We start from the raw sequence: 23,672 nt of genomic DNA, 5'->3' as shown, positions 1-23,672 counted from the left end.
GACCCTTATTGGTAAGGATCATGTTCAAGAACTTGCTACCAACCTCAAATTTCTTCAAGGTATCCTTGAATAGCAAGTTTTCCTTTTGGAGTATTTCTAAATCATGGCATTTCATACATGGAGCTAAACTATCATTATGCTCAATATTTAATTTATTGAAATTACTAACAAAAGAATCATGCTCCTTTTTTAATAATTTATATTTTTTACTAATTGTTTTGCATTCATCAAATAAATCATGAAAAGCATTTAATAATTCATCAAATGATAAATTTGCATCAATTGAACTTGATACCTCCTCTCCAATGGCCATTAGTGCATAGTGAGCAACTTGCTCGATGTTAAGCTCCTCTTCTTCGGATGCGCTTGAGTCATCCCATGTTGTTTTGAGTACCTTCTTCTTTAGTGTTCTCTTCTTTTCTTGGGCACATTCACTTTTGTAGTGTCCCAGCTTCTTGCATTCGTAGCAAATTACTTGATCTTTCTTGGGTTCAAATTTATTTTTAGTGTCATTTTTAAATTTGTTTTTTTAATAAATTTTTTAAATTTTCTTGTTAAAAATGCCAAGTCATCATCAAAGTCCTCATCACTGGAGTTTTCTCTCAAGTGGTCTTCTTGTATTCTTAGTGTCATATCCTTACTGTTCTTTGGAAGGGTGTCCTCATGCTCTTCATGAGCTTTGTAAGTCATTTCATAGGTCATTAGTGACTCAATTAATTCTTCAAGAGGAAAGTTGTTTAAATCTTTGACCTCTTGAATTGCCATGACTTTAGTGTCCCAACTCTTTGGAAGGGATCTTAAAACTTTATTAACGAGCTCAAAATCTGAAAAACCTTTACCAAATCCTTTTAGACCATTGACGACATCCGTAAAACAGGTGTACATGTCTCCAATGGTCTCACTCTATTTCATTCGAAATAATTCATAAGAATGTATTAAAAAGTTGATTTTTGACTCTTTCACACTACTAGCGCCTTCGTGAGTCACTTCGAGTATGTGCCAAATATCAAAAGCCATTTTACAAATCGAAACTCGATTGAACTCATTTTTATCTAGAGCACAAAATAAGGCATTCATAGCCTTTGTATTTAAAGTGAAGTCTTCTTCTCCAATCCATTCCAATCGATCATTGGAAGAGAAGACTTTTGAAATTCATTTTCTACAATATTCCAAAGCTCAAAATCCATAGAAATTAGGAAGATTCTCATTCTAGTCTTCTAATAGGTATAATCTGTCCCATTGAACATAGGCGGACGTGTAATTGGGTGACCCTCTTGGTTTCCGATAAATGCCATCTCTCTTGGGTTTTAATCCAACTAAGAGTGAACCTTACTATTATACCAATTGTTAGGATTAAGAGCGCACTAAGCGAGGGGGTTGAATTAGTGCTATGGAAAATTTTTACGATTTCAATAAACTTATTTCGATTAAAGCCGATTCAATAAGAATGGTTTCAACTTAATCCTTTTCGAAAGAACTTTGAACTTGAAACCTTTTGTGTAAGAGCAAGAAAAGACTAAGGTGAATTGTAGCAAAGTAAAGTGCATAAATGAAAAGCGTCGGTTTTGTAAGGTCTTCATACGATTAAAGCCGATCTCGGAAAATGTTAACGTCAAAGCGTATGTAGACTTAGTTAAGGTACAGTAAGGAGGAGAGGCAGTTTGCTATAAAGGAAAGTTGTTTAAAGTAAATGCAAATAGAGATTTTAGAGTGGTTCTGTCAACGTGACCTACATCCACTATCAGCTTCCTCCTCCGACGAGGTCACCAGCATCCACTAGAGGCCTTCCTTCAATAGGCGAAGGCCAACCACCATTTTACAGCTTTTCTCCTTTTGCCGGGCTTAGGAGACAACCCTTACAAGTTTCACTCCTCTCTTGAATGATCTCAACACTTAGAAAGAAGGAGGAGAACTCTAGTTTTTTACAACACTTTAAGGCCTCAAAGACTCAAGAGTATTTCAAGATTTCGTTGCCCTTTTATATAGGAAACGGTGGGGTTTTTAAAGGCTCCAATGAGTTAAAAAATGGAGCTTAAAAGTGTCCATTCCTGGATTTCCGGGGTCCTGGCGGTACCACGCCATTACTGGGTGGTACTACCGCCTGTCATTGGGCACTGGGCAATACTACCGCCTGACAGCGCTCGAAGACCGAGCTTAGGCGGTACCACCGCCTAATAGGGGTAGTACCACCATTGGCAGTAATAACTATCGGCGATACTACCGCCTAATAGAGGAGGTACCACCACCCAGAATTCTTGGGAGACCGAGTCTCCCAAGCGGTGCCACCGCCGGCCAGGAATTCAGGGATCGAATGGGTTGTTCCATTCGGCCCAATTTGGGTCTATTAAGGGCCCAATTGGCCCCTTATTAAGTTAGTGGGATTACCTCCCAATCCTAACTTAATATATACTCTAACTACAATAATTAAGATATCATTACTGCAATTTGTGTTCTGGTGCGTCAATCGCTTCTTCCGGTGAGCTTCCGGCGTACTTCCAGCGAATATCCGATGAACTCTCGGCGATGCTTCGGTAGACTCCCGACAGGCTCCTGGACTTCTCGGTTGGTTCCCACAGAACTTCCAACGAACTCTCGAACTCCCAACGTGATCTTGATCCTAACTCCGGCATAACACCCACTGCATGTCTTACTGCCATCGTAGTTAATCCTGCACACTTTTCTTAACATATAGATTAGATAAACAAATGACAATTGACTTCATCAGTAAAATCTGAGATTCAACAATAACTAATGACCTATAAGATGACTTGTAAAGCTCATGAAAAGCTTGAGGATGCCCTTCCAAAGAATAGAAATGATATGACACTAAAAACCCAAGAAGATCACTTGAAAACTCAAGTGATGAGGACCTTGATGAAACTTGGCACTCTTAACAAGGAAATTTAAAAAATTCATAAAAGGAATAAATTTAAAAATGACATTAAAAATAAATTTGTACCCAAGAAAGATCAAATAATATGCTACGAATGCAAGAAACTGAGACATTACAAGAGCGAATATCCCCTAACTAAGAAGAGGCAACCAAAGAAGAATGCTCTTAAAGCAACATGGGATGACTCAAGTGCATCCAAAGAAGAGGAGCCTACCATTACCGAGCAAGTTGCTCACTATGAACTAATGGTCATTAGAGAAGAGGTGAGTAGTTCATTTGATGCAAATTTATCCTTTAATGAACTATTAAATTATTTTCATGATTTATTTAATAAATATAAATTAATTAGTAAAAACTATAAATTGTTAAAAATAGATTATGCTTCTCTTATTAGTAATTTTGATAGATTAAAAGTTAAGCACAATGATAGTCTAGCTCCATGTATGAAATTTGTGTTAAATCTCATATTTTGATGATGAAACCACTTGATATGTGTTTATGATTTAATATGTGTTTTGAGTGATGCAGGATACTTCGATCAGGATGAGACAATTAAAGCAGAAAAATCATGTTGCACCGAAGAAACATGTCAGAAGATTAGACATCGGGTCGGTGGTCGACGTATCGACCGAAGGCTTTGGGCAATGGATTCGGGCATTGGGCCAAGAAGAGCGGAGTTTGTGCCAAGGGTATCGGAGTTGCCGAGTCAACTGGCTAATTGGGCAATAGGCTGCAAGAGAGGGCGATGTGTCAAAGAATCTGTTAGGATCAAGAGCACTAAGAGGCGGGGGGTGAATTAGTGTAGCGAAAAATCTTTTACGATAAAAACTGCATTCGTTCGATAAAAATGATTTCGGTAAGAAATCCAATTTGTAAATCACTTCAACTTTTGATTAAGCGAAATGCAGCAATGATATAAATGCAGTTTGCAGTTATGATTCAAATTAGATAGTAGGCGCAAACTGAAATATGATATTCGTACGAAGAAACTAATTTACGTCTAAATAATGATTCGTAAATCACTTGATTAAGCGAGATGCAGTTTAAGCAAGGATATAAAGGCAGTTTACAGTTATGATAGAAATCAAAACGTAAACGCAAACAGAAATATAATGATCGTACGAAAAATCTGATTTACGTCTAAATGCCGATTCGGAAAGTGCAAAGCTTGAAACCTGATCGTATATGCGCAGAAAGCAGTAAGCTTTTGAGGAGGTTTGCAGTAAAGATAATATGCTCAAAGTAAATGCAAACCGAGATTTAGAGTGGTTCGGTCAATCTTGACCTACTCCACTTTTGGCTTCCTCCACCGACGAGGCCACCGACGTCAACTAGAGGCCTTCCTTCAATAGGCGAAGGCCAACCACCCTTTTACAGTTTCACTCCTTTTGACGGGCTTAGGAGACAACCCTTACAGAATTTTCTCTCCTCTCTTTACAACTCAGAACTTGGAAGAAAAGAGGGAGAAGAACTTTTGGCCTTTACAACAATTTTGAACTCTAAAAATCACAGAACAAGATCAGGATTTCGGTGTAAGTTCATACCCTTTTAGTGCTGAATGGGTGGGGTATTTATAGGCCCCAACCTAGTTCAAATTTGGAGCTCAAAACTATCAATTCCCGAAATTCCGGGATCAGGCGGTTGCACCTCCTAACTAAGGCGGTTGCACCGCTTGGCAGAGCTCGAAGACTGAGCCTCTAGGCGGTGCTACCTCCTGTCAGGGGCGGTTGCACCTCCTGCCAGAGCTCGAAGACCGAGCTCAGGCGGTTGCACCGCCTGACTGAGGCGGTTGCACCTTCTGGCAGAGCTCAAAGACCGAGCTCAGGCGGTGCCACCTCCTGTCAGGGGAGGTTGCACCGCCCAGTCTCGTTCGGAGACTGAGCCCAGGCGGTGCCACCGCCTGCCTAGGGCGGTTGCACCGCCCAGCTTTCCTGGGAGACCCTCTCCTGGGTGGTGCCACCGCCTAGTAGGAATTCTGGTCCGAATATGTTGATCCATTCGGCCCAATTTGGGTCTATCAAGGGCCCAATTGCCCCCAGATTAAGTTAATGGGATCACCTCCCATTCCTAACTTAATCTATATGCTAACTACGACAATTCTTAAGACATTTACTACAGCTTGCTCTGGTGCGTCAATCGCTTCTTCCGGCGAGCTTCCGGCGAACTTCCGACGCTCCGACGGACTTCCGGCAAACTCCTGGACTTGTGTTGATCCACTTGGCGAGTTCCAATGAGCTTCTTTTGGCAAGCTCCTGGACTTATCGGATTTGTTCCCGCAGAACCTCCGATGACCGTCCGGACTTCCGTCGAGCTCTCAAACTCCCAACGTGATCATAGTCTTTGACTCCGGCTCTACTCCTGCTGCATGTCTTACTTTCATCGTAGTTAATCCTGCACACTTATCTCATCATATAGATTAGATAATAAATGACAATTGACTTTATCATCAAAATCCGAGATACAACAATCTCCCCCTTTTTTATGATGACAATCAATTGATAACGGAGTTAACCTTAACTCCCCTTATCTATATGCCATACTTGAGATAAGTCATTCTTGAATTCAAGGCCTTTGAAATCAATAGACTTATTGATAAGTTAAGAACTCTTAACCTTATCAATTACTCCCATCATGATTCCTATCATGATGTATCTTACTGAAAATGATATCAAGACTTGACATCCATTCTCAAGTTTTACATTTCAAATATGAATGATTGTAGCAGTTCAACATAAGATATCAACATGTAAAATTACGATGCAAGTTCTTGATATCTTAATATGATGCAAACATAGCATAATGCAAATATGGCAATCATAGTTATCATCGATTCATATATTTTCGATGATGCAAGCATGGCCTAATCATAGTATCAATTCATATATCTCTCTCCCTTTGTCATCAACAAAAAGGAAAATGATATAAATAATTTTTAAGTATAAGTGCGATTTTATTCATGCCATAACTAGGTTCATGTCATTTTCCAATAGTGAGTGATAGGATACCAATTATGCAAACATCTCATGGAAAACATGACATGGAGATAGCTTTTAATACTTTTTTCTTTTCATTTGTTATTATCTTTTTACATGAAGGAGGAAGGCTATTTGTGATACCAGCTATTTGTGAGTTTACTTTGAATGAAGTTAAAATCGATGAGAGATTAAATCATATTTCATTTTTACAAGGATCAAGATATGTATGTGAAACAAATCCTTGCAAGTAAAAACACTATCATCCATATTTCAAAAAGGAATTTACACGTAGGAATCATTTTATCAAATTCATTTCTCAAAAAATATTTTTCACATGATAAGTGTATGAGAGATGTTTTTGCTAGTTGATTCCATATGTCAAAAATCAATGATGAGAATCAAACTCGATATACATATGCTTATTAAGTTCGGAAAAGGATAATGTAACGAGAAAATCTAATTGTTAGAATACCACTAGTTACGAGAATCCGAAAATGAAATTAACACTTTCATGCATTCGGACAAGACTATACTATAGATTTTCAAATACAATCATGATGACAAAACATGCTCATTGTTATGGAAATTTTTGTATCCAAAAAACATAATTTCCAACATGTAAGTTTAGTCATGTAATGATAATCAAGTGATTTAATCATTCAATCAATAAAGTCCGAAAAATGATTTTAACAAGTTTATGCATTCGGACAACATTCCTAATTCTCTTCTAATGTAATTAAATTGTTCTTCGCTTAGAGGTTTTATAAAAATATCAGCTAGTTGATGCTTAGTATCAATGAACTCTATGATTACATCATGATTAGTGACATGATCTCGTATGAAGTGGTGTCTAATATCAATATGTTTTGTTCTTGAGTGTTGAATGGGATTCTTTGTTAAACATATTGCACTTGTGTTATCACATTTAATGGAAATATTTTTAAGATGGACTTTATAATCTTCTAAGGTGTTTTTCATCCACACAACTTGTGCACAACATGCACTACAATATACTCAGTTTCAGTTGTTGATAGTGCAACCGAGTTTTGTTTCTTAGATGACCAGGAAACAAGGGAATGTCCCAAAAATTGACATGATCCTGATGTGCTTTTTCTATCTAATCTACACCTAGCAAAATCTACATCAGCATACGTAATTAACTCAAAATTCTCGGATTTTGGATACCATAATCCTAGATTTGTGGTACCTTTAAGATATCTAGGTATTCTTTTAACCGCTATAAAATGAGATATCTTAGGGTTCGATTGAAACCTAGCACAAAGTCCTACACTAAACATGATATCTGGTCTAGTTGCAGTGAGGTAAAGTAAACTTCCTATCATACCCCTATAAGTTTTTTGATCGAAGCTTTCTCCACTTTCATCAACTTCTAACTTAGTGGAGGTGGTCATAGGAGTGTTAATAGCTTTTGAGCTATTCATATTAAATCTTTTTAGCAAATCTAAGGCATATTTAGTTTGACTAATAAAGATGCCGTTGCTTAGTTGCTTAATTTGTAAGCCTAAGAAAAAGGTTAATTCTCCCATCAAACTCATTTCAAATTCGAGACTCATGGTTTCAACAAAAGATTCACAAAAAGATTCATTCGTAGAACTGAAGATAATATCATCAACATAAATCTGAACAATGAGAAAATTATTTTTAAAATTTTTGATAAACAATGTGGTATCAATTATGCCTTTTGTGAAATTATTTTCAATAAGAAAAGTACTTAATCTATCATACCAAGCCCTTGGGGCTTGTTTTAAACCATAGAGAGCTTTGGTTAATTTAAATACATGATTAGGGAGGCTTTTATTTTTAAATCCGGGAGGTTGTTCAACATAAACTTCTTCATAAATAAAGCCATTAAGAAAAGTGCTTTTAACATCCATTTGAAACAACTTAAAATTGTTATTACTAGCATAGGCAAGGAGCATCCTTATGGCTTCTAATCTAGCCACAGGAGCGAAGGTTTCTTCATAATCGATACCTTCTTCTTGGTTGAAACCTTTGGCCACTAATCTAGCCTTGTTTCTAACCACGATAACAGATTCATCTTGCTTGTTTCTAAAGATTCTTTTAGTACCAATAACTAAATGGTCATTTGGCCTAGGAACAAGCTTCCACACCTCATTTCTCTCAAATTGATTTAACTCATCTTGCATTGCGATAATCCATGAATCATCTTTCATGGCTTCGTCAATGCATTTAAGTTCAATTTGGGAGAGGAAAGCGGCGTTGGCACATAAATTTTTAAAAGAAGAACGTGTTTGAACCCCCTTAGATGTATCTCCTAGGATTAGCTCCTTAAGATGAGCATCTACATACTTCCAATCCTTGGGTAAGGGTGTTTCGGAAGTGGATACATCCAAGTTGCTAGTTGGAGAAGGAGTTTCATTTAAATTTAAAAAAATAAAATTAACATCATCATCAAAATCATTTTCCTTGATTTCGGAAGTCTCATTGAAAACAACATGAATGGATTCTTCTATAATTATAGTTCTTTTATTGAAGATATGAAAATCTTTAGAAACCGAAAAATAACCAAGAAAAATTCCTTCATCGGATTTAGCATCAAATTTTCCTAAGACATATTTTTCATTCAAGATAAAACACTTACACCCAAAAACTTTAAAATATGAAATATTGAGTTTTTTATTGTTCCACAACTCATAGGGAGTTTTGGTGAGTAAGGGTCTTACTAGAACTCTATTCAAAATATAGCATGCAGTGTTTACGGCTTCGGCCCAAAAATATTTGGGTAGGCTATGTTCATTCAACATGGTTCTTGTCATTTCTTGTAAATTTCTATTCTTTCTTTCTACTACTCTATTTTATTGAGGATTTCTTGGAGTAGAGAAGTTGTGGTTATATCCATTAGATTCACAAAATTCTTGGAAATCACGGTTTTGAAATTCACCACCGTGATCACTTCGAATTGATGTAATCATAAAACCCTTTTCATTTTGAACAAGTTTACAAAACTTAGTGAAATATTTAAAGCATTCATTTTTGTGTTTCAAGAAGTAATTCCATGTGTATCTACTATATGTTAGGATCGGAGCGGCACTAAGAGTGGGGGGTGAATTAGTGCAGCGGATTAAAACGTCGGTTTTGACAAATCTTTCGTACGATAGAAATCAAAATCGGAAGTGCTTAACTTGAAAACGTATTCGCAAAGTTGTGCAGCAAAGGTAATGAGGAAATAAAGCAAGTAAGATGGTTTGCAGTAATGTAAATAGCAGTAATGAAAAGCAAACCAGAGATTACGCCGATTTTAAAGTAGTTCGGTCAAATGACCTACATCCACTTGCGAGGCCCCTCTTCGATGAGGCTCCCACCTTCCACTAGCAAATCTCTTGAAAGGAAAGGGTAAATACTCCTCTTACAACTTTTTACAAGTGGTTCACTCTCTTACAGATTTTCAGCAAGAAAGAAGGAGGTGGACACTAGCAAATTGAAAACAAGACTAGCTAAGACTTTTCTAAGGCCTTTCTCTCAATCAATTGCTTCTCAAAAAGTTGTAATCTCAGTTGAGATTTGAGGGGTATTTATAGGCCTCAAGAGGATTCAAATTTGGGCTCCAAAATTTGAATTCTCTTTGGGTTCCCGATGCTGGCGGTGCCATCGCCTGTTCGTGGCGGTGCCACCGCCTATTAGTGTCAGACACTGACAGTGGACTGGCAGTGCCACCGCCCAGCCAAGCGGTGCCACCGCCCAGCTCTCGGGTGCTGGGCGGTGCCACTACCCAGCCCAGGCGGTGCCACCGCCCAACTCTCGGGTGTTAGGCGGTGCAACCGCCCAGTCTGGCGGTGCCACCACTAGACCCTTCGGTTCACTGGTTGGGCTTCAAATTTAGCCCAAACCAAGTCTAATTTTAGGCCCAATTGGCCCCTAACCAGGATATAGGATTATCTCTTAATCCTAATCCTAATTACAGGTGAACTACATAACATAAAAAAAACATCCTAAGCAAGTTTTCAATCACGAATGTCGAGTCTTATTCCGGCGAGCTTTCCGACGAACTTCTTCCGACGGACTCCCAGCAAGCTCCCGATCTTGTGATGACTTTAACGAGTAGCCGAGCCTTCTCGGTGATCTCCGTGAACCTCCGACGATCTCTTCGGCGAACTTCCGAAAATTCTGACAGGTTCCCGATTTCTTCTCGGTTGGTTCCGGCAGCATCTCCGATGATTCTTCGGACTCTTAAACATCCATCAAACTTTACTCTGGTATTCTTGCTTTGTGTTTTCTGGTTATTGTAGTTAATCCTGTATACTTAACTCAATAATATGGATTAGATCAATTAACCCATCAATTGATTTTATCATCAAAATCCGAGATTCAACACTATAGTCATCTACAATGACAAAGGCGTATTTGCTACCTCCTAGGCTTGATGTAGAGATTGGTCTGAACAAATCCATATGGATCAATTGTAAGGGCCTAGAGGTGCTTACTTGATTCTTAGATTTGAAACTACTTTTAGTTTGTAGTCCTAATTGACAAGCATCACACACATTATCTTTCGGAACTTGATATGAGGAATTCCTCGTACAAGTTCTTTGGATGATATTTGAGTGATTAGTTTCATGCTAGCATGACCTAATCTCCTATGCCAAAGCCAAGCATCCTCATTCAAAACCGAGAAACACATTTCATTGCAAAGATCATTGATGTCAATGGTGTATACGTTATTCTGTTTTTATGCAATCATAGATGTGTTTTGGTGTGGTTTTTCAATGATGCAAGCATTAGATTCGAATTTGACGATATATACTTTATCACATAATTGACTAATATTTAAGAGGTTATGTTTTAAACCATCAACTAACAAAACATCGTCAATAAAGAAGTTGGATTTGTTACCTATAGTTCCTTTGCCAATGATTTTACCGTTGTTGTTGTCTCCGAAGGTGACAGCCTTCGTCTATGCTAGTGAGCTTAGAGAATTGAGATGGATCTCCGGTCATATGTCTTAAGCATCCACTATCAAGGTATCATCTCTTGCTTTTAGCTTGTGATGGTGAATGTCTCTACAAAAAAGGATAATTTTTAGGTACCCATTTACTTTTGGGTGTCTCAAAAACTTATCTACATTGTTTATTATGTTGCATAGAGTTTATCATGGTTCCTTTAGGAACCCAAATCAGTTTGTTCGGACTAATTTTCTTGAATGGACAATGATACGTTTTATGTCCATGTTTGCAACAAAAGTTGCATTTGCTTTGGTGTTTAACATGTAAGATAGGTCCTTTTATGAAGGTGGTTAGATTTTGATGAGGACTTCTCACAAATCCGATTCCACTTCTTTTGGGAACGTGACCCTTGTTTGCAAGGATCATATTCAAAGACTTGCTACCAACCTCGATTTTCTTTAAGGTGTCCTTAAGTAGCAAGTTTTCCTTTTGGAGAGTTTCTAGATCATGACATTTTTCACATTGAGCTAAACTATCATGATATTTAGTTTTTAATTTATCAAAATTGCTAACAAAACTATCATACTTATTTTTCAGCTATTTATATTTTCTATTAATTGTTTTACATTCATCAAATAAGTTATGGAAAGCATTTAATAATTTATCAAATGATAAATCTGCATCAATTAAATTTGTTACCTCTTTTCCGATGTCCATTAAGGCGTAATGAGTAACTTGCTCGGTGTTGGACTCCTCTTCTTCGGACGCGCTCGAGTCATCCCATATTGCTTTGAGCGCTTTCTTCTTTGATATTCTCTTCTTGGCTTGGGGATAATCACTTTTGTAGTGTCCTGGCTTTTTGCACTCGTATCAAATAACTTGATCTTTTTTGGGTTCAAATTTATTTTTTGTGTCATTTTTAAACTTGTTTCTCTTAATGAATTTTTTGAATTTCCATGTTAGAAGTGCCAAGTCATTGTCACAGTCCTCATCACATGACCTAATCTCCTATGCCAAAGCCAAGCATCCTCATTCAAAACTGAGAAACACATTTCATTGCAAAGATCATTGATGTCAATGGTGTATACGTTATTCTATTTTAATGCAATCATAGATGTGTTTTTGTGTGGTTTTTCAATGATGCAAGCATTAGATTCGAATTTGATGATATACCCTTTATCACATAATTGACTAATGCTCAAGAGGTTATGTTTTAAACCATCAACTAACAAAACATCTTCAATAAAGAAGTTGGATTTGTTACCTATGGTTCCTTTACCAATGATTTTACCCTTGTTGTCTCCGAATGTGACATAGCCTTCGTCTATACTAGTGAGCTTAGAGAATTGAGATGGATCTCCGGTCATATGCCTTAAGCATCTACTATTAAGGTACCATCTCTTGCTCCTAGCTTGTGATGGTGTATGTCTCTACAAGAAAGGATAATTTTTAGCTACCCATTTACTTTTGGGTGCCTCAAAAACTGATCTAAATTGTTTATCATGTTGCATAGAATTTATCATTGTTCCTTTAGAACCCAAATTAGTTTGTTCGAGCTAATTTTCTTGAATTGACAATGATATATTTTATGCCCATGTTTGCAACAAAAGTTGCATTTGCTTTGGTGTTGAACTTATAAGATAGGGCCTTTTATGAAGGTGGTTGGATTTTGGTGATGACTTCTCACAAATCCGATTCCACTTCTTTTGGGAACGTGACCCTTATTTGTAAGGATCATGTTTAAAGACTTACTACCAACCTCAAATTTCTTCAAGGTGTCCTTAAGTAGCAAGTTCTCCTTTTGGAGAGTTTCTAGATCATGACATTTTTCATATTGAGCTAAACTATCATGATATTCAGTTTTTAATTTATCAAAATTGCTAATAAGACTATCATGTATATTTTTCAATAATTTATATTTTCTACTAATTATTTTACATTCATCAAATAAGTCATGGAAGGCATTTAATAATTTATCAAATGATAGATCTGCATCAATAAAATTTGTTACCTCCTCTCCGATGGCCATTAAGGCATAATGAGCAACTTGCTCGGTATTGGACTCCTCTTCTTTGGACGTACTCGAGTCATCCCATGTTGCTTTGAGTGCCTTCTTCTTTGATGTTCTCTTCTTGGCTTGGGGACAATCACTTTTGTAGTGTCCCAGCTTTTTGCACTCGTAGCAAATAACTTGATCCTTTTTAGGTTCAAATTTATTTTTTGTGTCATTTTTAAACTTGTTTCTCTTAATGAATTTTTTGAATTTCCATGTTAGAAGTGCCAAGTCATCGTCACAGTCCTCATCACATGAGTTTTCTCTCAAGTGGTCATCTAAAGTTCTAAGTGACATATCCTTCCTATTCTTTGGAAGGATGTCTTCTTGCTCTTAATGAGCCTTGCAAGTCATTTCATAGGTCATTAATGACCCAATTAGTTCTTCAAGAGGGAAGTTGTTTAAATCTTTAGCCTCTTGAATAGCAGTGACTTTAGGGTCCCAACTCTTAGGAAGGGATCTTAGAATCTTATTTACGAGCTCAAAATCCGAAAAACTTTTACCGAGTCCTTTTAGACCATTGATGACATCCGTAAAATGGGTGTACATGTCGCCAATAGTCTCGCTCAGTTTTATTCGGAAAAGTTCAAAAGAATGTATCAAAAGATTGATTTTTGACTCTTTCACTCTACTTGTGCCTTCGTGAGTCACTTCGAGTGTATGCCAAATATCAAACGTGGTTTCACAAACCGAAATACGATTGAACTCATTTTTATCAAGCGCACAAAATAAGGCATTCATAGCCTTTGCATTAAGAGCGAAAGTCTTCTTCTCCAATTCATTCCAATCGATCATTGGAAGAGAAGACTTTGAAAATCCATTTTCGATAAGATTCTAAAGTTCAAAATTCATTGAAATAAGGAAGGTCCTCATTCGGGTCTTCCAATAGGTGTAGTCCGTCCCATTGAACATGGGTAGACGTGTAATAGAGTGGCCCTCTTGGTTTCCAGCGTGTGTCATCTCTCTTAGGTTTTAATCCATTTGAGAGTTAACCCCGCTCTGATACCAATTGTCAGGATCAAGAGCACTAAGAGGGGGGCGGGGGGGGGGGGGTGAATTAGTGCAGCGGAAAACTTTCGATGATTTAAAACGAAGTTCGTACGATGAAATCATTTCCGACGTAAAACCATTTTTAGAAACTTAACTTGAAAGTGAGTTCGTAAAGGAGTGCAGCAAAAGTAATGAGGAAGTAAAGCACATATAGAGGTTTGCAGTAAGGTAAGCAATAAGAATAAAAGAAAACTAGAGAGCACCGTAATTTTAGAGTGGTTCGGTAAATCTTGACCTACATCTACTTTTGGCTTCCTCCTTCGATGAGGTCACTGACGTCCATTAGAGGCTTTCCTTCAATAGGCGAAGGCCAACCACCCTTTTACAGCTTTACTCCTTTTGACGGGCTTAGGAGATAACCCTTATAGATTTTCACTCCTCTCTTGAATGATCAAAACTTAGAAGGAAAGAGGGAGAAGAACTTCTAGCCATTTACAACACATTTAAGCTCTTAAATTCTCAGAATAAATGTAAACTTTTGGTGCCCTTTCATGCAGGAAAGGGTGGGGTTTATATAGGCCCCAACTGGTTTGAATTTGGAGCTCAAATGTGTCATCTCGTAGATTTCCGGGGTCCTGGCTGTACCACCAACATAACTGGGTGGTACTACCGCCTAGCATCTGACATTGGGTGGTTCTACCACTCAGTCTGGGCAGTACCATCACCTGACAGTAATAACTGCCGACGGTACCACCACCTGACAAGGGTGGTACTACTGCCCAGAATTCTTGGGAGACCAAGTCTCTTGGGTGGTGCCACCGCCGGCCAGGAATTCTGGGTCCGAATGGGCTAATCCATTCAGCCGAATTTGGGTCTGTTCAGGGCCCAATTGGCCCCAAATTAAGTTAATGGGATCGTCTCCCAATCCTAACTTAATCTACCTACTAACCATGACACTTAAGATATTAATGCTGCAAATCATGTTTCGGTGCGTCAATCGCTTCTTCCGGCAAGCTTCCAGTGAACTTCCGGCGAACATCCGATGAACCCTCGGCGATGCTCCGACAAACTCCTAGACTTGCGACAATCCTCTTGGCGAGTTCCGATGAGCTTCTTTGGTAAGCTCCTGGACTTCTCGGATTGTTCCTGCAGAACCTCCGACGACCGTTCGGACTTCCGACAAACTCTCGAACCCCTAACGTGATCTTGGTCTTGACTCCGGCTCAACACCTGCTGCATGTATTACTACCATCGTAGTTACTCCTGCATACTTATCTCACCATATGGATTAGATAACCAAATGATAATTGACTTCATCATCAAAATATGAGATTCCACAATCTCCCCCTTTTTTATGATGATAATCAATTGATGAGGGAGTTAACCTTAACTCCCCCTATCTATATGCCATACTTGAGATAAGTCATTCTTGAATTCAAAGCCTTTGAAATCAAGAAACATATTGATAAGTTAAGTTCATTTAAACTTATCAAGACCCCCATCATGATTCCTATCATGATGTTTCTCTCTGAAAATGATGTCAAGGCATGGCATCAATTTTCAAGTTTCATATTTCAAATGTGAAAGATAGCAATGATAAGACCCTAAAGTCTTATCGTCGCTCTGAGACCAAATGATAAGACCCTAAAGTCTTATCGTAAAAATGAAGAAGAGAAAGGGGATGATCACTTCGAGGGGATCGGCCTCCTTGATCGCTTCGAGTGGATCGGCCCTCCTTGATCGCTTCGAGGGGATTGGCCTCCTAGGGTTTGTCAAAAGACAGAATAATATTTTTCATAAATAATTGAAAAGAAGCAGTTACATCCCTATTTATAGAGTTTCACCCAGAGTCCATCAGGACTTGAACTCTAATAATAAATAAATATTAAATAAACCTCTACTTGACTCTAACTAAACCAAACCGGCTCAATAAACAATGAGACTAAACAGACTCAATAAACATTATTCAAAAGCTCAGAAAAAGGGTCCTAACAATTCCTCCCTCTTCAAATCAGCCTTGTCCTCAAGGCTGAGCAGCATCAATCTCGGGGAGCTTCTCTTTCAGCACTTCAATCATAGGCTATCTGTAACGCATCACAACCCGTTGATCAAGTAAATATGGTCTCCACTTTTTGATAGTGTAAGCAACAGGTCGATCTTTTAGTGTAGTAATCATGGCAAGAAACTCCTAGCCTTTGCTATCACAAGTTAAAATCCATCCATCAGTAATCTTTACTTCAAATCTATCACAGCCTTCAATGCGGTAAGCTAATCGGGCTACAACTTTCCTGTCCATAAAATTATTAGTGCTGCACGTATCAATCAACATAGTGACAGGCTGATGCTTCAAAGTTCCTCTGATTTTCATAGTTTGTGGGTTAGCATAGCTAGCCAATGCATGTACTGTATGTGTGATGGCTTCAATATCTTCATCAGTTTCTACACCTTCATAATCGGAGTCCAACTCTTCTGCTTTCAGTTCCTCTCTAATTGGCTCAATCATCATATGTTGCCCTTGTTTACATTGGTGCTCCATACTCCATTTTTCATCATAATACAAACCCTTTGCTGAATTTTTCTTGAGTTCTTCTTGGATTAGTCCTCGGGTGTCAAGGCTTTAGTTGGGAATAGATATGGTGGGTGGCATATTGATCATCTGGTGGTTGTCACTTCTGTTTCCATGATTTTCCCTGTTGATTTTTTTCTCATGTAGATGTGCGAATGAGATCGCAACTATCATAGTGCGGGGTTGACGAGCCTTAACTTCACACCGGATCTCTGGAATAAGTCCTTCAATAATCTCTGGAATGTAGAAGTTGTCGTTTCGACTAATCTCTAGCTTGATTTGATAATCTTTCAAACCTACTCTGATATTCCAACATTGTAGAAGTCTGACAAATTTTGGTGCGTTGTCCATCCACCTTCATGTATGAGCAGATTGTGTCACAATCTTAGGGTCCTTTTCCAGTATTTTCAGATCTGTGCAACATAGAACTTGAGCTCCCATCTTGTGGAAATTTGTTGAGGCTCTCCAGTAGTCTTTTTTTGAAATCATTAAGTGTTTCTTGTAGCCGGTTCTCAATTCTGATTTCCAATGCTTCCATTTCTGCTTTCATTGAGTTATCGGTGGCCATTTTGTAAGATTGCAAAACTGTAATCTCAACTCCTGTTTCTGGTGTCAAGACTAAGGCATAAATCATTGCCCTACTCGGTGCTGTTGTTGTGATGCAATCGGTGGTAGCACTATTGGAATGAAGGGTTGCTGCGAGGATGCAGGGATGTAGCTGTGTTCGCTGCATGGGAGAGAACGATGCTTGCTGTGGTTGCTGCGTGGAGGGATCGCTACTACTAAGGGCTAGGAGGCAGCGATGGTGGTGCGGCTGGGGGCAGCGTCGCCAACGGCCTATCGCTATGGTGGTTGCGACATTGCGGATGGAAGGCAACGTTGCTCTATCTCTACCGCACTATAGAAGGAGGCGTTGGTGATGCCAAGGGATCACGTGCGATTGAGGACATGACGGTGCCGTTGAAGCGGCTGAGGTTGAGAAGAGGAGTCGGTATGTGCATCACCGAGGTTGAAGCGGCCGCACAAGAGCTTGCTGTGTGTGCTGTTGGAGGGCAGTTGCGGTGGCATTGCCGAGGTTGAGGCTGCAGTGGAAAATAGGAATCGACGGTGGTAGGTTGGGTGGCAAGCAGCGTCGTTGCTGGCTGGGCAGCAGCGGCAACGGTGGTGGCAACCGGCGTTCGCAGCAGCAAGAGGACCGGCGACTGCTTCACAGCAGCAAGAGGATTGCAACCGGTTTGTTGCCCTATTTCAGTCACCAAGGGGCAGAGCAAGGGGGAGTGGCAACGGTCGTTCTCGCCCGAGCCAAGGGGAAGCGGTGGCTAGGAGACGAACGACGGTCGCCTCACGGTGGCTGGCAGTGGTGGTGGGTCGGTTGGAAGGCGACGGTGCTCGAGGCGCGGCTACGATCGACGAGGGGCTGCGGCAACAGAGGAAGCTCTGTTTCTACAACTGCTGCAACGAGGGGCTACAGCAACCGGCGGCTGTGGCTGCGACCTGGGGGGGGCTTGGTTAGGGTTGCCTTGCAACGGCGGTGATCGAGCGATCAGGAAGCAGCGGCGGCGGTGGAGAAAAAGGTAGCGAGCGTCATCGCTGGCCGGGAAGTTGCGATGTTGGAGATGGGAAACAGGGTGCTCTATTTCTATCGCACCATAACCGGAGCCACTGGCGATGCTGGCAAAGGCAGTGCGGCGGTGAAGAAGGAGGCAGCAGTGGTGGCACGGCTAGAAGCAGCATCACCAATGATCGCCGACGAAGGGGAGGTCGAGTGGCTGCGGCTGCGACCCAAGGGGAGGCGGGCAACGGTAGTAGGGTTGGGATGGACACTGGCAGCGTCATCTCCTGGCCGGGGAACAGCGGCGGCGGTGGTCTCTGGCCGGGAAGCGGGGCGATGGTGGGCGCTGGTCGGAGATCAGCAGCGGTGGGTGGGCTGGCCGGAAGCAGGGGACGCAGGGGTGGCTGCGGCTTTTTCTTCCTCCCTTGTCTCTTTCTTTCTTTTTGTTTTTTTTTTTTTTTTTTTAACGAGATGGGGCAGCGAGGAGGTTGAGTAGTGGTCGAAGGTCGTTGGCCGGGGAGAAGCAGCGACAATGGTGAAGAAAGAGTTACCTTGTAGTGGTGGTGGGGAAGAAGGGAAGCAAGGCTGCGGCGGGCTGCGCCAAGGATCGTTGCTCTGATACCAAATGATAAGGCCCTAAAGTGTTATCGTAAAAAAGAAGAAGAGAAAGGGGATGATCACTTCGAGGGGATCGGCCTCCTTGATCGCTTCGAGGGGATCGGCCCTCCTTGATCACTTCGAGGGGATCGGCCTCCTAGGGTTTGTCAAAAGACAAAATAATATTTTTCATAGATAATTGAAAAGAAGCAGTTACATCCCTATTTATAGAGTTTCACCCAGAGTCCATCAGGACTTGAACTCTAATAATAAATAAATATTAAATAAACCTCTACTTGACTCTAATTGAACCAAACCGGCTCAATAAACAACTAGACTAAACAGACTCAATAAACATTATTCAAAAACTCAGAAAAAGGGTCCTAACAAGCAATCATAGCAATTCATCATATGGTAAGATATCAACATTATAAAATTACGATGCAAGCTCTTGATATCTTAACATAATGCAAATATTTCAAATGTAAGCTCTATGCATAGCAATTCATTCTATCATAGCAATTTATCATATGGCAAGATATCAATTTGTAAAATTACGATGTAAGCTTTTGATATCTTAACATAATGCAAATATGGCAATCATAGCAATTATAACAATTCTATCATCAATTTACCACATATTTCTCCTCCTATGTCATCAACGAAAAGGAGAATGATTTAAGCATATTTCAAGCATAAGTGTTGTAATGATTCATGTCATAGAAAGGTTCATATCATTTTTCAATAATAAGTGATAGAATACCAATTATACAAACATTTCAAGGAAATATGACATGGAGATAGCTTTCATTACATCTTCCTTTTTATTTATCATTATCTGTTTGCATGAAGGAGGAAAGCCATTGTGAGCTTACTTAAATGAAGTTAAACAAAACGATAAGAGATTAAATCATACTTCATTTTTACATGGATCAAGATATGCATGTGAATTAAATCCATGCAAGTGTTCATCTCAAAAGGAAATCTTCCTTCATTAAGAAGGAATTCATATGAAAGAATCATTTCATCAAATCCCTTTCTCGATTAAAAATTCAAGATAAATCTATGAGAGATGCATTTTCATATGTCAAAAATCATAAAGCATTGATAAGAAATAAACTTGATACATTAATATAAAATCATTTAGGCTCATGAAAGCTCCATTAAGTCCGGAAGAGAAATACAAAATCATGTATTCGGACAGTATTGTTAGGATCAAGAAAGTCCAAAAATAAAATTCATATATTCGTACAAGGTTTTGCTATAGATTTTCAAACACAATCATGAAGGTAAAACATGCTTATCATCAAGGAAATTTTGCATCCAAAACACATAATTTCAAACATATTATTAAGGCATGTAATCATGTAAAATTCTCATCATAACAATTAAGTGATTGATCATTGAATCAAGAAAGTCTAAAAAATAAATTTAATAAGTTCATGCATTCGGATAAATCAACATTTCTAATTCTCTTCTAATGAAATCAAATTATTCTTCACTTAAAGGATTTGTAAAAATATCAGCTAGTTGATATTTAGTATCAATGAACTCGATAATTATATCATGATTAGTGACATGATCTCATATAAAGTGATGTCTAATATCAATATGTTTTGTTCTTGAGTGTTGAATGAGATTTTTTGTTAAACATATTGCACTTGTGTTATCATATCTAATGGGAATATTTTTAATATGAACTTTATAATATTCTAATGTGTTTTTCATCCACATAACTTGTGCACAACATGCACTAGCTACAATATACTCAGCTTCGGTTGTTGATAGTGTTAGGATCAGAGCGGCACTAAGGGAGGGGGGGTGAATTAGTGCAGCGGATTAAAACTTATAAGTTCGAAAATGATTCCGTAAAATGTAAAGAGATTTCGCTTTGATTGTAACTTGAGTAAAGTAAAGACCAGAAACTTGCTGTTGTGTAGATAACGATTACAGAAAATTAAGTACTCACACATTAATGAACATGCAATTTAAAGTGGTTCGGTCAAATGACCTACATCCACTTGCGAAGCCTTCTTCAATGAGGCTCCCAACTTCCACTAGCAAATCTCTTTGAAGGGGAAGGATAAATACCCCTCTTACAACCTTTTACAAGTGGTTTACACTCTTACAATTTTTGAAGAGAAAAATAGAGGTGAACACTCAAGCAATTTAAGACAAGACTTGCTAAAGACTTTTCTAAGACCTTTTTCTCAATCTATTGCTTTTACAAAAGTTGTAATCTCAGCTGAGAATTGAGGGATATTTATAAGGCCCCAAGATGATTCAAATTTGGGCTCCAAATTTTGAATTCTCTTGGGTTTCCGAGGCTGGCGGTGCCACCGCCTATCGGTGGCGGTGCCACCGCCTATCAGTGTCTAGCACTGATAGTGTACTGGCGGTGCCACCGCCGGACCTCTCAGGTGCTGGGCGATGCCACCGCTCAGTCCAGCGGTGCCACCGCTCAGTTCTCGGGTTCTGGGCAGTGCCACCGCCTAATCTGGTGGTGCCATCGCTTATATCATTTCAACTCATTGGTTGGGCTCCAAACTTGGCCCAAACCAGTCCGAACTCGGGCCCAATTGGCCCATACTTGGGTTATAGGATTAACACATAATCCTAACCCTAATTAACGTGCTAACTACGAATTTAAAGACAATTCCTAAGCTATTACAAAGTCCGTAAGTCAAGACTTCTTCCGGCGAGCTTCCGGCAAACTTCCGGCGATCTTTTGATAAACTCTCAGAAAACATTTTGCGAACTCTCGACAAGCTCCTAGACTTCACGATTTGATCTTGGCGAGTTCCGACGAGCTTCTTCGGCAAGCTACGATCTTTCTCGGTGAGCTTCGCGAACTTCAAACGTACCTTCCGGCGAGTTTCCGAAAACCCTTCGGCAAGCTCCTTACTCATTTTCGGCTAGTTCCGGCAACATTCCCGACGAATCTTCGGACTCTCAAATGTCCATCAAACTTGACTCCGGTATCCTTGCTTTATGTTTTCAGGCTATCGTAGTTAATCCTACACACGTAACTTCAATAATATGAATTAGATCAATTAACCCATCAATTGATTTCATCATCAAAATCCGAGATTCAACAATCTCCCCTTTTTGATGATGACAATCAATTGATGACGGAGTTAAAAATAACTCCCCCTATCTATATGCCATATTATGAGAAGATAAAAAACACTTGAATTCCATCCCTTTGAATTCAAGCATAAACCGATAAGTTCTAACGGTTGAACTTATCGTTATTCTCTTTAAGCATGAGCAAATACAAAACTTCGTATTTCAGCTATGAAAATCATTTTTAAGTCAAATGATAAAGGATAATTTTCACTACGACGAGAGATAAAAATTTTCAACATTAATTTCATGATATAAATGTGAGGCATGATTTCATATGATCAACCAATCTAAGAACTTGCGATATACTCAAAGATTTTGCAAGCATATAAGACATTTGTATTACACAAGCTTTTGCAAATCATATAAGTCATGCTATCGATGCACATAAGACATTTTCATTAAGTCATACTAAGTCATGCTATCGATGCGCATAAGACATTTTCATTAAGTCATGCTATCGAAATGGTACAAGTCATCACTTCTCCTCCTTTGTCATCAACAAAAAGGAGAGGAGACTTGAAGCACACAAATTGTGATCATAAAATCATTAGAAAAAGAATTCAACATCAAGATTAATCATACAAAATTCATCATTCAAAATTAATCTCACTGAAAATATTTATCCAGAATTTATCTTAAAAAATTCAACATTCATCTAGAACAACTCAGCATTTTTCAAAAATTTAAAAATACATCTCAAAAGAAGCTTCAGTTTTCGTTCAAAAGAACATGACAAACTTCTAACTTGACATTAAGAGTAAACAGAATAGAATAAGAAGATACATCGATTAATCCTTAGGAGGTAATCCATAGTGCTGATACATGACATCTATTTTTTTATTCATTTGTCGTAGTTCCTTCAAAATTTCAATTTGTTGGATTTGAATTTGTTCTTGGTGCGATTTGAGTTGGTCTTGCTGTGATTTGTGTTAGGATCGGAGCGGCACTAAGAGGGGGGGGGTGAATTAGTGCAGCGGATTAAAACGTTGGTTTCGACAAATCTTTTGTACGATAAGAACGGAACTTGAAAAGCTTAACTTGAAAGTGTATTCTTAAAGTTGTGCAGCAAAGGTAATAAGGAAATATAGCATGTAAGAAGGTTTGCAGTAATGTAAATAGCAATAATGAAATGCAAACCAGAGATCACGCCGATTTTAGAGTGGTTCGGTCAAATGACCTACATCCACTTGCGAGGCCCCTCTTCGATGAGGCTCCCACCTTCCACTAGCAAATCTCTTGAAATGGAAGGGCAAATACCCCTCTTACAACCTTTTACAAGCAGTTCAACCTCTTACAAATTTTCAGTAAGAAAGAAGGAGGAGAACACTCTAGCAAATTGAAAACAAGACTTGCTAAGACTTTCTAAGACTTTTCTCTCAATCAATTGCTTCTCAAAAAGTTGTAATCTCAGCTGATATTTGAGGGGTATTTATAAGCCTCAAGAGGATTCAAATTTGGGCTCCAAAATTTGAATTCTCTTTGGGTTCCCGATGCTGTCGGTGCCACCGCCTGTCATTGTCAGACATTGACAGTGCTGGGCGGTGCCACCGCCCAGCTCTCGGGTGCTGGGCGGTGCAACCGCCCAGTCTGACGATGCCACCGCCAGACCCTTCGGTTCACTGTTTGGGCTTCAAATTTAGCCCAAACCAATTCTAATTTTGGGCCCAGTTGGCCCCTAACAAGGATATAGGATTATCTCTTAATCCTAATCCTAATTACAAGTGAACTACATAACAAAACACATCCTAAGCAAGTTTTCAACCGTGAATGTCGAGTCTTGTTCCGGCGAGCTTTCCGACGAACTTCTTCCGACGGACTCCCAGCAAACTCCCGAACTTGTGATGACTTTAACGAGTAGCCGAGCCTTCTCGGTGATCTCCATGAACCTCCGACGATCTCTTCGGCGAACTTCCAAAAATTCTGACAGGTTCCCGATTTCTTCTCGGATGGTTCCGGCAGCATCTTCGACGATTCTTCGGACTCTTAAACGTCCAT

This window comes from Musa acuminata, chromosome BXJ1-4, assembly GCF_036884655.1.
Source record: "Musa acuminata AAA Group cultivar baxijiao chromosome BXJ1-4, Cavendish_Baxijiao_AAA, whole genome shotgun sequence".
In the NCBI taxonomy this organism is placed as follows: Eukaryota; Viridiplantae; Streptophyta; class Magnoliopsida; order Zingiberales; family Musaceae; genus Musa; species Musa acuminata.
The sequence above is the reverse complement of the archived record's forward strand: the minus strand, read 5'-3'. Positions refer to the sequence as shown.